An 11,939-nucleotide genomic window follows, 5' to 3' on the forward strand; every position below is an offset into this window, starting at 1 on the left:
GTGTCTTGAATCGAACATCTTCTGGTTTCAGTCTAGACTTGGATTCGACTCTCTTCTGGTCTCGACCATGACTCTGACTCAACCGCCTACTAGTCTCGGTCTTGACTCGGACCCAAACCATTTCTGGACTCCATCTGGTTTCTGTCTTGACTCGGAATCGACCCTCTTCTAGTTTCGGTCTTGACTTGGACTCAACCCATTTCTGGTCTTGGTCTTAACTTGGAATTGGTCTTGGTCTTAACTTTGAATCGATTCTCTTCAGGCCTGTGTCTTGACTCGACCATCTTCTGGTTTCGGTCTAGACTTGGACTCGACCCTCTTCTGGTCTCGACCATGACTCTGACTCAACCGCCTACTAGTCTCGGTCTTGACTCGGACCCAAACCATTTCTGGACTCCATCTGGTTTTTGGTTTCTGTCTTGACTCGGAATCGACCCTCTTTTAGTTTCAGTCTTGACTTGGACTCGACCCATCCTTTCGATCCTTTCAGGTCTGTGTCTTGACTCGGACTCTGCCTTCTTCAGGTCTCTGTCTTGACTCTGACTCAAACCCCTTCTAGTCTCGGCCTTGACTCAGACCTGACCCGTTTCTGGACTTGATCATTACTTCATCTATACCCTCGCCTGGTCTTGGTTTCGACTCAGACTTGACCCGTTTCTTGTTTCTTTTAGCTCTGGCTCTTAATCAGGTCTCTGCCTGGACTCGGACTCAAATAAGCTGGACTTGACTACAACACTGTCAAAATTGTTTTTTAAATGGACAGATTTGTGCTGTGGAGCAACAATCAAATACCTGAACTCTACGAAAAGATGGGTCAAAGGAAAGCATGATGAAGAGGTAGATAAAGTTGAGCAGTCGGCTGTTTCTTTTACACCGGCTGGATTGAGGTTCACAGTCAGCAATGCTTCAGTCTTGAATTTTCCACCCAGCAAAGCCCTTTTTCTGCTCAGGATTGCAACTGCCGCATCTTTGCACTACAAATAAGTCCAGATATTGGCATTTCCAAGAGCTTTTGGAGACGTGCGTGTCACTTCCTGACTCTGTAATTTATGGTAGGCCTCTCTCGCACTCTTTCTCTTGCTGCTTGAGAGATTTCTGCCCAGTTTTCATTATTGAAAAGGGCCACCCTCTTTCCCTCCCTCCCTCCTTCCCCCCATCTCTTTCCTTATTAGATCTGCGATTCCAAGAGCACATTAGGATATTAAATTCAAGATGGGAATGGATGCTGCCTGCCGACTTGGCAAGACTCCCCATTGCTGTCTCTCCTCACTCCTTCTCCTCCTCCTCACCGGTCTTGGACTGGTCAAATCCAGAGAGTGCGGACATCTCTCTCTGAATGGGTCCCCTCTCATCGTGTCCTGCCGTCTCTGCACCGAGGTTGACGGAGGCACAAAGCAGCCACTTGTGAGCGGGAAGCGATGGCGGGGCCGGCACAGTGGCTGCTCTGTCATCGTATGAATCATTCTGACGTGTTCGAGGATAAAGACGTGCATGCATGCGCCCACACAGCATAACACCCCCCTCTCGCGCCGCCTTAGGAGCATTCCTCATGACATGTGAGCTTCCATTATGGCAGCTCCTTCGCCATTGTTATTTATTTGACTTAGGGGAAACTGTCTCACAAACAAGGGCATAGTTTTCTTGTTTTCTGGAGAGATATAAGTCGGTTGTCGTCGGGCAGAACACAAAGATGAAAAAAATGAGCTGTACTGTTAGACAAATTAACATTCTGGGTGATTGCTGTGCTGTTGCTATTGTAATCTCGGTGGTTGATAGGTAGTTACTTACTGGCTCAACTCAAAAGTGTGACATTCTGACCCCCAGATATGGCTCGAGTCCCTCCTTCAAAGCAAATCTATAAGGTTTTTCATCTGCTTTTTTGTCTGCCAGACGAAAGTCCGATTGTTTAGAAGAACGCACCATATTCAAGAATACCATATTCTTTAGACATGTACCATGGTAATACCTCAGAGTACCATCCTTTATAACAAAAAAATACTCTAGCAGTGCAATAGCATAGTTATGGTATCACATGGTAATACTATGGTACTTTGCAATATGGTACCACATACAGTACCATGGTATTTACAAAAATACTACTGTACTACCATGGTAAATGTTCAAAAAGTACATTTTTACTAAAAAAAAAAGACCTATAGTCCATAGTCATCCATGGTGTATATGAAAATACTATGCTAATACTATGAAGTACCTTGAAGAGCCATGTAAATACCGTGGTATTTGAATATGAATATATCTTCAAAGAATGCCATAGTATTACAATTATATTTTTTAACATGGTACCAATAAAATCTTTGTACTATGGCAATAGAACAGTACATTTTTGTGAATATTTCATGTGCTAGAAGTTTAGGATTTTAGCGTAAGATTTCCAGTCTCTGCTGCTCCACATTTACAGATCTTTTCGCATCTTTACATATTCCTCCAACATAATTAAGTAAAATCATCAAGCAACATTCCCTTATTTCTGTACTCGGCATATCAGTTTGACCTCATTTACAATGCCAACCCTTCCAGCGCGTATGCCAAAAAACTTTACATTTATCGTAATCACCTAGGGTTCCCTGATAAGGATGTGAGATAGGTGACAATGTCCCAGAACTGGTTGCATCCATAGGACACAAACATCTAGATTCCCTGACGACTGCAGATGGGCGTTTTGCTTTTGGATTGCACAAACAAATCCACCTCATGCAAGCTCAGGAGATGCAGTAGGGCTACAGACTCGGAAATGAGCAGATGATGGGTTTTAAATAATAAAGCACTTGAGTGCTTCTGCGATCTTCTTTACGACCAAGTGAACCATTCAGACGCTTGTTCAAGAGCCAAGGCATTGCTTGACATAATTGTGCGCCCAAGCATGAGCTGGAGAAGCCGAATAATGCATGGGGACTCATTTAAAATAAAAGGCACATTTGACGTTTTCTTTCTTTCGATGAGACGTACTGTTTGACCTAGATCTTGCTTAAAAGTTGCGCATTAGATGTGAATTAGTGGAGCATGCTCTTGTACAACTTGATTACGTGGAAGCGCTTCTTCCATGGCTGCTCGATTGTGTCGTCTCGCTTCGGTCGCTCTGTGTAATTCGACCTGGCATTCAAGTTTGCAATGGACAATCACACAAGAGGTCTGCATATTACACTCTTAAAAATAAAGGTGCTTCACGATGCCATAGAAGAACCTTTTTGTCTAAATGGTTCCATAAAGAACCTTTAACATCTGAAGAACCTTTCTGTTTCACAAAAGGTTCTTTGTGGCGTAAGAAGGTTCTTCAGATTACAAAAAGGTAAGAAAGAGATGGTTCTTTAAAGAACCTTTGATTGAATGGTTCTTTGTGGACCCAAAAATGGTTCTTCTATGGCATCGCTTGAAGAACCTTTTGAAGCACCTTTATTTTTAAGAGTGTATGAGGAGTAGATTGCTCAAAAATGAAAATGTTGTCGTTTTAATCACCCTTATGTCATTCCAAACCTGTATAACATTATTATTTTCCTTTAAAGCACAAGGGAAGAAATTTGAGAAATCATCCGCACAATCGTCCATGATTTGTCAATGATAGCAATATTTTCATTGTTGGGAGAATATAGATAGATATATATATCCGATTAATTTTAATATCAATAATATTATGTTCATATATTATTATAATATATTACCGACTGCTGTTGGATAACAGATTAGCAAAAATCATTTGTGAACAAATGAAAAAAGAATACTTCTGTTATGATTCAACAATGAATGAATCATGACTTTAGGGAAATATTATATTCAAAACCAGTTTCCCTGTGTCATCAGACAGTAGTGTGTTTCATCTAAAATTGCAGATTTTGCCTCATAAAATTCTCAAAATATTTATAAAATAGGTTGTATATTAAAATATATGTTCTAAATATTTATTATAAAATAAACAATCTACCATTAATTTTATTGTCCTACAAAACAAGACCTAGTTGTTGCAGAGGCGAAACAATGTTGATGAAAAGTTGCAAAGACATTTGGAAAAAGACGCTCCAAATCAATCACAATGAGACCAGAAACACATTAATAAATAAGATCAATTTTGAGCTGACGCCCACTTTAACATCCTGCTATTACAGACCATACTTCACTCTTCCCTTCTGCTATCATCGCATGTTTGCAAGACACAATTTTCACTTAGCTCAAATGCCAAAAAGCGTTCATTCTCCTATCCCCTTTCCACAGTCAGTTATTAACATGTAACCTTTCAGTCTAATGGAGGATTTCAACTCTTCCCTATGCGCTTAGCTGTCCCTCTGAGGATACAGAGTGCTTTCAAATGAACACTCTTTTTCTTTTTTTTCCTCTTTCCCACTATCAAGACTCCCAACGAGTGGCGGAAGTCCAGAGGTCCCTCCCCTCCTCATTCTTTTAAGTACCACTTCAGAAAATAGCATTGTACTACAGCTTTCCTCTTAATGTAAAGGCAACGTGGCATGGCAAGGTGCCCAAAACATTCAGGTACACGCATGTCTTTCCGGAAAGGACATCATTTGTGGCTGTGGGAGGCAGATAGTGCATCTCATAAATATCGCTTGGGGGGGAATCTCTCTGCAGAGAGGAGATAGATCCGCATTTGGGCTGCTGGGCTGGAGAAGAGGTGGTGTGTCAGGCACACAATGGCAATTTTCCTGTGGCTGATTAAAATGGAAGGTGGCAGCCATTCTGTTTGGGGTAAACAGGTGTTTGATACACTCGTCAGACTGATTATATCCCAAAAACCACCATGGAGAAACTTGGCAGTTGTCAGGAAATCCTCCCGGTTTGGAATTAATTACTCAAGCTTTATTAGAGTATCTCCGAGAGCGTTTGATTTCTCTCAGGCCAGCTTTTAAATTGATGGCAGCTTCACTAAACTAACAATTCAACAAAATCACAATTTCACTTGCTTTTACATTTAGATTTACTGTAAAAAAAACAAAAACAAATTATGAAGCAACAGTATATTAAAGTGAAATATAATACAATATAATTATAATATCATTAATAAACAAAATAAGTATCACTTGCAGCATTTCAAATTACTGCTTTTAGCTTTTAGTGTTTCTCTTATTTTTATTTTTTAGACACAATTGTATGCAATATCGTCTGTTCATCAGTTATCGCCCATAACATGAAAATACGTTTATCAGTATTGGCTAGAATTGTAACAATATTTCAAATAATATGTATATAATATAATTTATTAATGACTGTGTGTCTAATATAAACACAAAAAGAGATGTTTAGTAGAAAGTTCAGGCTGCTCTTTTCCATTAATAGTGACCATCACTGTCAAACTCCCAAACATTGTTATTTTAGTTTTATTTATATTCTGTTATAGTTTTCATTTATTACCTTGTAAATTTGACATTTTAGTTTAAATTCTAGTAATTTTGTTATGCTCTTTTGTCAACAAAATTACTAGGATATATTTATTTAAATATTTCAGTTTTTTTAATGTTTCATTGATTTTAGTACTTCAACTTAAATTTATTTCAATTTTACTTCAAAATGTAGGTTTTTCAAGTTTCATCTAATATTTATAATTTATTTTATCATTATTACCAAAAAAATATTAACACACACACACACACACACACACACACACACACACACACACACACGCATGTTGTGTTTCCATGTTTTATGGGGACATTTTTTATTATTTTATTTTAGTTTAGCTTAGTTTAGCTTAGCAATATTTCCGTTAACAAAACAATTCTTGCTAGTTTTAGTTTACAATAACAACACTGCTCCAAAAATGACAAAAAGGGCCATAAAAGTCTCATAATAGTGGTTCATGTGACTTTGTGTGATATATTCCAGCTCTTTGAAAACCAGACTGAAATTTAAGTCAATATTTGCATAATCTGTAGCTGTGTCTTCACTGTGTCAGGTTTGATATCAATGACACCAAACGGCACTGGGTTTGAACATGCAGAAGTGCAACTAAAATCAGGTGCTTTTTGCAGCTAGACAGTCTGTCACCACTATTTTCATTGTAAGGAAAAGAGCAGCGTGAACATTCTGCTAAACATCTTCTTTTGTGCACCACGGAAGAACGGAAGTCCGTTTGTGAACTACATAAGCGGATGTTCATTTGTGGGCGAACAATCCCTTTCATTTATTTTTCTCTTAACTAGCACTAGCTTGCAGCGGAGACAGGAACACGGTAATTAATTGAAGGACATCGTTAGTTGGAGAGATTCAGGGGAAAATATCTCACACTAATTAACATGTGTCTGTGTTTCAATTAACAATGACCTCGATCTCTCGGAAAGCAGACAAATAAGGGAAAGCTTGTTCGGAGCAGTGGGCTGCGTTTTGCGCATTCTGCTCGCTAGCACACATGAAACAATATATGCATTCTCTTTCTATGAAAGCACCGTTCTGTTGGAAATTATTCAGCAGAGGCCTTCATAAATCGACTGAACAATTACACAATCCTCGCTAACTCTAACAGTCGTTTTAAACCGCAAATATCTGTGCATTCGTTTATCAAAACAGCAATGTTCTCTCACTTTTCACGAGCAGGTCAAACGCGTCGCGTTTGCCGGAAATCATCTTCAACGTTTTGATTGCAACCTTGCCAGCTGGCTTTGATACCGATGGGAATTGGAGAGATAGAAAAGAAGCACGTCTTGATCTAAAAATTCTCAGAGCTCTAAATTGCAACACCTCTCTTCCAAAGAAATATATCAAAGACGCTCGGAAAAAGTTGGAAGCACGACATTGACAGTGGGTGAGGAAGGGGGTGCTGTTGTGACATTGATGGGAGAAAACTGAAGCAGATACGAGTGTAAAACAACCTGCATAATGGAGAATCGCTTCTTTAGATACAGTCTCAAGAAAAAAGCAACAACCTTGACGCTATACGTTAGAAGCTGGCTGAAATAGTGAGATATGATGTCCGTTTCAAATGAACATTCATTACTTTCCCCCTTTTTTGTCAAAACCAGTAATCTGAAAGAAGAATGAAAATGACACCACACTGAAAAATAAGTGTAGGATTTACTTTCACTAGCAATTTCTGAAATTGAATAGAAATTACTTTTTTTTAATGTGAATCTTCATGCAGCTCTTTTCCATACTGCAGTCCATAGTGACTATAAATAAATACATACATACATAAAACAAAATGTCAGAAATAATTACAAAGAAACGGCAAGTGACACTGAATATGTGAAATTTTATAATACAAAGATTGAAATCGGTTTTTTTTTTGTAAAACGTATTTCAATAGTCTTTGTTTTATTTGTAACTTCTGAAAATCTATTTATACAGTGCATACAGCAAGACCTAAAATATAAAATAAAGCATGACAAAAAGAGTTACCAATGGACCAGTCTGTCAAAAATAAAATTCACTGCATTACCTATAAATGTACCAGCCGGGGAAAATATACTCATGTAAGCTGACAAATGTAGCTGGAGGAAGTGCTATATGAGGAGAGTCTGGTGGAACAGTTGTTTCAGCACCAAACACACTGTGACAGCAAGTTTGGTCTCTTTCTGCATGACTCAATGGAGCTAATTTGTTTACCTCATATGACAGACGTTAAGCCATTGTTATGCAATCAATCTGTCAATACGCTGGTTTCTTTTTACTTAAAGGGACAGTTCACCCAAAAACTAAAGTTCTGTCATGATTTATTCACCCTCACTTCATTCCAAACCTGTGTGCTGTTTTTTTCTTCTTCTTTTTTTTCTGTGAAACACAAAAGAAGAATTTTTGAAGAATCTTCATGCAGCTATTTTCCATATGGCAGCCTATGATGATTTAAAAAGAAAGAAATAAACTCGAGATGCGCCAATATTAAAATTCTGTTTGATACTGATAAGCCATTAATTCTTTTTAATAATTCAAGTTATGGTCGATAATCGATAAATAGCTGATATTTTAAATACAATACTATGTTGTCTAAAAATATATATTACATAATATAAATAAACCCTATAAACAAAACATTAAACAAACAAAGGATGCACTAATATTTACAGTTTTTGTTCTGACCAATAATTGATACATGGCTGATACAAAAATTCAATACTATTTTGTTCTAAATAAATAAATCCCTTACAAACTCCCTTTTATGTTATGAACAATAATCGATAAATGGCTGATATTAAAATTCAATACTAATTTGTCAAAAAGTATATTACATACTAAAAGCAAAACATATCGATAAAACATGATATAAATGAATTAATAGGCTAGTTTAAATGTAACAAATGAAGTCGGTGCTAGATGATCTAAATGTAAAACTAGTCAGAAAGAAGGACATGCACCATTAAATATCCAAATATTGACCAATATATGGCCAATATGGGCTGAAACAACATAAAAATAAAAAAATAAATATAATATTTGGCTGTTGATATCACAGTTTTTTGTTTTTATTTTATTTTATCATGCATATATTGGTCATACATCCCTAAAACATTCCCTTATTTCTTAATACATAAAATATTAATAATAGGTCATTGAAAATGTATTTTACAGTAGATATGGAAGAATTAAAATATTTTATTTAGTAGTGTAGTAAAGGAGAAGTATTTGGTTGAACTGTTATTTCAAAATAAGCCAGAAATAAATCAAACTGAGCTCGCTTGGCTATTATAACAAAAGCTTCAAGTAACTGGAAACGGAAACTGTTTCCTTCATGATTTTTTTTTTTGTTTTTTTTGCCTAAAACATTCCCTTATTTCTTAATACTTAAAATATTAATAATAGGTCATTGAAAATGTATTTTACAGTAGATATGGAAGAATTTAAATATTTTATTTAGTAGTGTAGTAAAGGAGAAGTATTTGGTTGAACTGTTATTTCAAAATCAGCCAGAAATAAATCAAACTGAGCTCGCTTGGCTATTATAACAAAAGCTTCAAGTAACTGGAAACGGAAACTGTTTCCTTCATGATTTTTTTTTTTGTTTTTTTTGCAAATGACCAATCTTTTTGCGAGTTTGTAAAGACGTGGTCACTACGTAAGCACTGCAAAATCTCTCCTTTCCTTTTCCACAGACAAAAGAAAGTCACATGGGTTTGGAACAACATATAATGACTGAATTCTGTGCCTTAAATTCAGTTAAAAGGCCCAGTCGTATCAGTTTTGACAGTCACATTTCAGGCCAAGGGCAAAGTTTGCTGATGCCAACGTACTTGCAAGCGGTCAATATCTTCTCCGATCTTTTTTTAAACACAGAAACCATGTATGATCAGCTCTGCCGCCATGCGCCCGAGGGCCTTGTGACGCACCACGCGCTGCAAACTCACCCGAAACAAACAAACGGCAGACACAAGGGAGAATTTGCATGAATCACATGCATGTCACGCTGACAAACTTAGCATCCTCACGCAGTGCCAAGTGAGCCTGCACTCTTATCTTTAATGCTGGATTCCTCACAGATGCCTGCAGTGTTTTTAGGGGGTTGGGGAAGCGCGGTTGTTTTGTGGGGATAAAAATAGTGTTGTAGATCAGAATGTGGAGGAGAAAAGGGCCTCGTGCAGATTAAACCGCAGTTAATCGCCTGTCTGCGACGCTGAATGCCATTGTGTGTTAGGTGAACTTCAACGAGGAGGTCTGAAGATCTTCCAGGCAAAGCCGCTCTTGGTTTTGGCTTTGTTTTGGAAGGATGTTTACACTTCATCCTCTTTTTTCCTTCTTAAGTCATTCATCAGGTTTTTTGGCCTCCTAATTTCCTCAGCCAGAGAGGCAATTTGTTTTCCTATAATCTCGCTTTGAGGGAATATCAGTTTGAGTTGACAGGGGGACTTAATCAAAGAACCAAAACTAATGTGCTTTGGTGCAGATTTGTCCACACTTTAATGGCAACAATTACATCGCCACGTCTTATTTTGTAATAGACATTTCGTAGGAACCGAAAGAAATGCAAAACGTCAGTTTCTTTGCAACTTCGAAGGACTTATTTTGAAGGACATCTCAGAGTAATATTCTTCAATAGGTGATAAGGACAAGCTACGAACACGTCCCTGTACACCCTATTAATATCCAAAGTTAACTTCAAAGCTAGTTTGTACAGCGAGGCAAAAGTACAACAACAAAGATCTCTATTCAGTGATTCGGAGAAGAAGAATTAGCTGCTCACATGCCACACAGTTTAGCAGAGAAAATAAAGCATGACAAAAGCACAATGAGCTTTTTATTCTACATTACAAGTTCAGCTAGAGCAGTCAAGCTTTTACTTCATTTCTAGGTGATGGAGAATAATTTAAATAACTGATCGACTCTATTATTCCACAAATGCCTTAATAATATTTGCAAATACATTATATAATGCAGTAACAGTTATGCATAACTATATGCTTAACATATCAGTAGATCCTCCTTTTACATTCAAATATTATATATATATATATATATATATATATATATATATATATATATACTGTAAAAATAATTTTTTAAGTTGTAAGTTAAACAAACTACATTGTTGTATACAATAATGTATTACAATTTTTTCTACTTCAACATTTCATGTTTAATTATACGTATTTCTTTGTAGATATTTGTGAAATGTAATAAGTGAAAGTGATTGTTTCAAAGTAAATCAAACACCAATTTTTCTCAGAGTAGTACCATTTTATATTATATCATGTCAAATTTATAAAAAATATGAATATATAACATTTTTAATAAATTGTTTTTTAAACAATATATAGATAGATGATAGACAGACAGACAGACAGACAAATAAACAGATAGATAGATAGATAGATAGATTTGACTATCTGTGCAAGTGGTCTAGTTAATCGAAAAATATTTGACAGAAACTGACAGAAGAATAATAATAAAGTTAAATTAGAGGGTGATGGAGTGAAGAAAGGTTTGATTATGGAGGAAAATTAGTTCCAAACAGCCAATGCACTCTCCTGGATGAGTTCAATTACAAAGATGCTCAGTCATTCAGTCACTGACCCCAGCAAATTAGTATTTGCACTAATTGCAGGGGTTCGGCTCCCGGTCAACCTAATCAATTAGAGCATCCAAAATCAAATCACATGTCCAGAAGGAGTGATCACCCAGACCTCTGGCGTTTATAAAGGCTTCAGCTGAATCAACAAAGATTGATGTAGACGCTTTAATTACAAAGAACTTTTTCGGTTCTGTATTAAACCTTTAATGAAACTAGAAACCAATATGTTGATATGCATAAACAACTTATAGGCTACAAACAGCCTTATACAACCAAAACGTTGCGACATAACCTTACAGTGCTGCAAAGAACCAATAAACAATCTTCAGCTTGAGTGAGATTTGAATCCTAGATCACTAGCCAGGGTTGGGTTGGTTCAGCTCTTACTTTGCATTGGTTTAATCAGATTAACTAGGTTAGCAATCTAAATTTACAAATCAATTTGGTCGCGTAATCTCTACGGACGGTAAATGTTGCGCGTTATGCTAACTTAAACAGCAGGTTCAAACAGCTGCGAGGTGAACTGCTCCATAAAACGTTCATTAAGCTGTAAACTTCGCCATTCCGATTAATACTAGTTGTTTAAGTTGTATTAGTGGTGCTGAAACGGACCCGTACACAAAGCGCGGAGCTTTTTTTTTGCCTACAGCAGCAGCAGCAGCGCTTTAATACGGGATAACAGCGCGATTCTGAACCATCGCTCACTTCTGACCGGAGCAGATTAACAGCGGATGCGATTACCAAAAGCTATACAAATACGATATGCATACAGAAAAAAAGATAGCTGGCATAATAATGCCGTTTTACCTGGTAATAATGAAGTTGAATGCGCTGATAACACGATGCGAATTTTGATGATAGCCTACACTATATATTCCTCGCTGATGTCCACATTGTCAGTGTCAGGCGCTTACTGTAAGAGAGAAAACCCCGATGTCAGAGAGAGAGAGAAAGAGAGAGAGAGAGAGAGAGAGAGAGAGAG

The 11,939-nt window shown here is 37.0% G+C and overlaps 1 protein-coding gene across 4 annotated transcripts in view; it reads right to left on the minus strand.

Moving 5' to 3' along the window:
• LOC107677040 (poly(rC)-binding protein 4-like) overlaps positions 1-11,886 on the minus strand; it is an 87,061-nt gene extending 75,175 nt beyond the window's left edge. For all 4 annotated transcript variants that reach the window (XR_001632797.1, XM_016471831.1, XM_016471830.1 and 1 more), the window contains exon 1: positions 11,765-11,886. The gene's annotated coding sequence lies outside the window, so the exon portion shown is untranslated. The remainder of the gene's footprint in view (positions 1-11,764) is intronic.
• Between the last annotated feature and the right edge of the window lie 53 nt (positions 11,887-11,939).

Source organism: Sinocyclocheilus anshuiensis, unplaced genomic scaffold (genome assembly GCF_001515605.1).
Source record: "Sinocyclocheilus anshuiensis isolate Anshui unplaced genomic scaffold, SAMN03320099.WGS_v1.1 scaffold584, whole genome shotgun sequence".
In the NCBI taxonomy this organism is placed as follows: Eukaryota; Metazoa; Chordata; class Actinopteri; order Cypriniformes; family Cyprinidae; genus Sinocyclocheilus; species Sinocyclocheilus anshuiensis.